General features: G+C 43.0%; 1 protein-coding gene across 2 annotated transcripts in view; it reads left to right on the top strand.

Moving 5' to 3' along the window:
• Positions 1-5,272, top strand: part of LOC111153553 (centromere protein P) — a 240,665-nt gene that overhangs the window by 83,299 nt on the left and 152,094 nt on the right. The window lies entirely within an intron of this gene.

Genomic DNA, 5,272 nt, shown 5'->3' with positions numbered 1-5,272 from the left:
GAGGACCGTAAGCTCGTATTATTTTTACCTTGTGTAATGAGCACTAAGATTTCTTGAATATTATTTGTGAAGGTGACATAGCTTTAAAGTCATGCTTTTTATTTTAATGCTTTCCCAGGAGATAAAACTTATGCTTTTCAGTGAAATAAAATACCAAACCAAAGCCTAGTCTGTGCTCTTAATTTTATGAGGGGTAAAAATATTGCTCCAGTGCCATAATTAGCATATAGCCAAGAAATTTCCAATGTAAAAATTAGTTTTAACATAAATTATCTTGCAGTTTAATCAGTTGGGGTCCCCTCCTTTATTTTAAGTACATATAATAAAAATCCAAGTCTGAAAAATCAGCTTTTTAAAAATATGTTTGATTTGTAATTCGGAGTTTGATAGTAAAAGATACTTTTGCTTGCTAAATTAAGGAAACTATAAAAAAATTTGTAAATTTGATTTTTAAAAGTTTAAATGGTATTTTAGGTAACTATATGATCATTGTAAAGATTCACTTTCGTTTTTTCACTCTTTGGTGCTCTCAGCACTCAAGGTAACATTTCTTTCTCCTCTATACTAAAAATCCAACAAATATGGGTATGGATAAATATTTTATTACAAAACAGAAAAGAATACCAATTTATTCTCTTTTCTACTCAAAATTGTCTTTAGGGTCTTTCAAATTGAAGATTGGAAAAACTAAGATGTGAACGCTCATGATTTTATTTGAATGTGAATTATTTTACATTTACTTGTGGTATTTTCTGGTTTGGGCTGATATAAATTGTCAATTTTATGGCTTTAAGGATATGATAAAAACTTTAGAGTTTTTGCACATGTCTAATAATGAAACAGCAAATACTGATTTGTTTCACACAGTGTGGCAGGTATGTTGAGAAGTGAACAGGATAGATGTTAAATGTCAGATGTAGAGAATCCTAGAGATTCAGCGTTTTACTAATGACACACACAGTGTGATCCTTTGTAATTTTCACAGAAAATTATACCGTGAAGTATAACATCTTTCCTTGGGAATTCATGACCAGCGAGTACAGTTTTATTGGCGTTCATCCATGAAGTAAGTTTACTGGACACCAGTTTTCTGCCAGAAGTGCAGGCAAATGCGCTCAGACTCCATTCCTCCCCTGGAGCACTTCCGTGGTTGGCAGTGACCTTGAACAAGTTAACTTCTGTGGACCTCAGTGTCTTTATCTGCTGGGCTTGAATCTAGTCATTACAGAGCTTTTTAGCCTCAGCACTACTGAGATCTTGGAGTAGATAATCCTTGTGGCGGGGCCCGTCCTGTGCAACATACGACATTTTGTAGCATCCCCGCTCTCTGCCCACTAGATGCCAGTGGCATCCTCCACCACTCACCCACATCAGCTATGACAACTAGTATTTTCTGGACATTGTCCCTTTGAATGACCAAACACATACTTCTTATAAATCACAGTACAGCAGTCCATGCCTGGTCCTTGAACACAGATCCCTTATAGCCAAACAATGCTAAAAGTCTAAAGTTGCTGGTGCACGACCAGAATGCCATTCAGTCAGTAATAACTCTTCAGTCCACCATCGTATCTTATGAAAACAGCTCCCAGGGTGAGATCACTCAGGTTTGCAGGCGTCTGTGCTTTCTGGTCAGGTTCTAAAAGCAGGAGTGGTCTTGGTAACATCAGGCTTCACCCTTTCAGGCGTCTGATATGATCGAGCTGCTCTGAGCCTCTCTGCAGGTGTCCGTGTAATACTGGATTTCCCTCATTACATAGCCTACTCATTCATTCCATTACTTTTACCTACTACTTTTGTTCTCTGCATTTGTACCCAGACTTTCCCAACTCGGGAAGGGCTGTTAGGCCCGGCCGCTGGGCTGGTCTGGGTTGCAGGCAGCAGTGCTCGTGTAGCGAGTCCATCCCCCCTCAGTCCGCTTCTGTTCAGGTAAATGAAACAGATGCAGAACTGGGGGTGCATCCTTGCCACCAGGCAGTGTGGCTATACTCACTGTTAGCCTCACTTTTGCCAAGTTGCTCTGGGAATTTTGACAGAAAGCCTGAAAACATGGAATCATCCCTGCTTCCAGCCTGTGTAGTTGCAGCCCTGGTCCCGTGACGGCTGCGTCTGCTAGGGGAGAAAGAAAAAGCTGAGGTGATGTGGGGAAGAAAGAACACAGGCCCTTTCTACCCCGGGCTCCCAGACCCGCCAGAAATCACGGGACTGTATCCAGTGGGGACGCTTCTTCAGGCCCACTCATGTTGAGTGTGAACACACTTGTGAAGGTGTGTAAGCCAGCCCTTCCTTTTTTTTTTTTTTTTATCTCCCCCTGTTTTAGACAACCAGTGTTTTAATTACTCATTCCAGTTCTGTATAAAACTCTTTCTCTCAGTCATTACTCTCTGCTGGCTGTTGGACATTACGTGAGTTCCTTGGTCTGAGGAGATGACAGTTGGCTGTGAAATATCTTCCGCTCTTGTTTTCTGTATCTCTCTCTGAGCGTTTGCATCTGTCACCAAGTCTGCAAAGCCCGCACCAGAGTTAGTAGCTCTTCCTGTCAGGACCTCTGTATAGCCCCCTGACATGAGTCTGAGTTGCCAGCCACATTCAGGACCTTCCCACCAGGGTCTCTGCCACACAGCCACCTGTAGTCTCTATCTCTCTCGTTGCCAGAACAGATCATATTGGCATTTTGTACCTCAGAAGGTGCAGGAGATTCTAGCTTCAGCCCATCTCAACACTGCTGCAGCAGCCCCCCCCCCCCACCAACACACACTCATTTCATGAGCCCAAGTGGCCTTTTCTAGGGAGCACGTGGGGATAGATGCATGTTGGATCCACTCATCCTCCCAAACTGGAAGGCAGGTTTTCTGGTGGGTATTGACCTGTCCGACATTAATACCCACAATTATTTCCATAGGACTGTGCCCCATATGGACTTTCCTTTAATAGGCCAAGATCCCATTACCCTCCTGCCTGACCATATGGCTGGGCTGTTGGCCACTGCCTGTGAGTCAGTAAAAACCCACACAGAGGGGCTCTTAACGTTCTTCCATTCCTCCGTCACTGCTAGGAAAACAGCATGTGGTTCAGCATACCACGGGGATCTGTTTTTGTATTCTTCAGTCACACTGGTGGCCTTCCAGACAGGATGTTGTCCCTTCACCTTGGATCTGCTGTCCATAAGCCAGGCAGCTCTTTGTTGATGGTAGAGAGCTGTCTGAAGGCCACTGTCCCCATGACAGTGTGGACAGTACAGTCCAGCAGCCCCTTGTGCAGCTCCAGAATCAGCCCTGAGGGGCTGGGGAAAGAGGTTCCCTGCTTGTAAGAATCTCCTCCTTGCATTCCGCAGGCACTGCCACCCCTATTAGCAAGTTCGTCCAGCACCATCCTAGACATGTTATTTCAGGTTTCAAGACCCTTTTATGTCCTTCAGTCCCTAGGGATGGCTTCAATTAATAATGTCCAACAGCAGGTTAGTAAAGCCCCTCAAATGTTAATTCTCCGGTCCGGAGTTCCTACAGTCAGCACCGGGAGGCACTCACAGGCTCTTGCCATACGCCCCATTTTAGGCTCCACAAAGAACCATTGCACAGAGAATTGTCCTTACCAGCACTCCAGCTTTGGAAGTGCCAAACATTTACGTTTACCAGTTTATTAAAGGTTGTGACAAAGGATCTGAATCCACAGCTAGTTGAAAGGATGCATAGGGCAGGGTCTAGGGAAGGCACAGAGCTTCAGGTACCCCCAATTCTGGCATCTCCTCCTGTTCAGCTGGAAGCCCCCCTAAACCATCCTTCTGGGTGTTTATGAGGCTTCCAAACGTAGTCCTAATTGACTAAGTCATTGGCCATGGGCCGATTCAACCTCCAGCCCCTTCCCCTCTGCCAAGATAGCAGGTGGCCTTGCTTGGTCCTCCTGGCAGCCAGCCACCCCCCCCTTTAGTGGGGCCCCAACGTCATCTGCATTAATATGACAAAAGACACCTTAATCGCTCTTCTAAGTTTAGGGGTTCTGGGAATTGTGAGCCAGGAACCATAAATGTGAAGACCCAAAATATCTTTCTTATAAATCATAGTATCACACCCTGGAGGGCAAAATTGCCACCACTGAGAATCATTGAGTTACTAGATATTTATAGTCCCTTTTAGGCAACATTCTAGGATTTTATGGAAAGTCTGAGAGTTGATCTTCATCTCAAATCTTCTTATGGCTGAAGCCTAGTCATGTGGTCAGGTGAGATAAAGATGAGATCAAAGTATTTACCAGACTGAAGGATGAAATTTAATTTTGACCTGATGAGAGGAAGGATTCATGTTAAAAATTTACTGTACTTGTAAGTTTTTCCAAATAGTACATAAATCCCCATATAGTGAATTGGCAGCCTAACTAAGCCGGTAAAGTAATGCAAGTTCCATGTAATTTCCATGAGAATGGGATATTTATTTGCTATGCATAGTTATATTTATTTAGGAATTTGGGACATATAAGAAAGTTTAGGGGTTTTTTCGCTGTTATGGTTTAATTTTGTTTCCAACTGCTGTTATACTTTATTTCCAAGAATTAGGGGAAAAAAATGGATTTGGAATCAGGAAACCAGGATTTCATTTCTAGCTGTCCTTTGGGTCCTATGAATTCTTTGCAGTAGTAAAAGTATGAAGGAGAGACAAGGTTTATTTCTTCTGTTTTTTCCCCCTTGGAGTTGGTTAAATGTGTTACATGATATGCACACATCTGCACTTCAGTTTAGTGGTCCCAACCAGAGGAATAAAGGGAAAATGTAGAGTGTTTCAGGTAATACATAAGCACAAGCCTAACATTCTCAACCAGTTTTATTGTGAGCAAATTTATGAAATATCCTTTATTTTTATGTTCTTTCTAAAAGCTAATAGTGTATTATGCTTTTGTTTGTTAACTAAACGTGGTTCATGGAATGATTTGGGTTTGTCAGTGATCACAAATACAGCTCAGCCTAGTAGCTAACTAATGCTTTTAAGTGTAATGAGAAAATAGATGAATTTTCATTTTTTCCTCTGTTGTAAATATCAGATCAACAGGTTTTGTCTGTAGATGTGATAGATAATTGTGCAGTCTTTTTTTTTTTTTTTTTTAAGATTCTATTTATCCACTTGACAGATCACAAGTAGGCAGAGAGGCAGGCAGAGAGAGAGGAAGGGAAGCAGGCTCCCCACCGAGCAGAGAGCCCGACGTGGGGCCCGATCCCAGGACCCCGGGACCACGACCTGAGCCGAAGGCAGAGGCATTAACCCACTGAGCCACCCAGGCGCCC

The sequence above is a fragment of the Enhydra lutris genome, unplaced genomic scaffold (assembly GCF_002288905.1).
Source record: "Enhydra lutris kenyoni isolate GAN:26980312 unplaced genomic scaffold, ASM228890v2 scaffoldscaffold33, whole genome shotgun sequence".
In the NCBI taxonomy this organism is placed as follows: Eukaryota; Metazoa; Chordata; class Mammalia; order Carnivora; family Mustelidae; genus Enhydra; species Enhydra lutris.
This window is presented reverse-complemented; position numbering and strand designations above follow the sequence as displayed.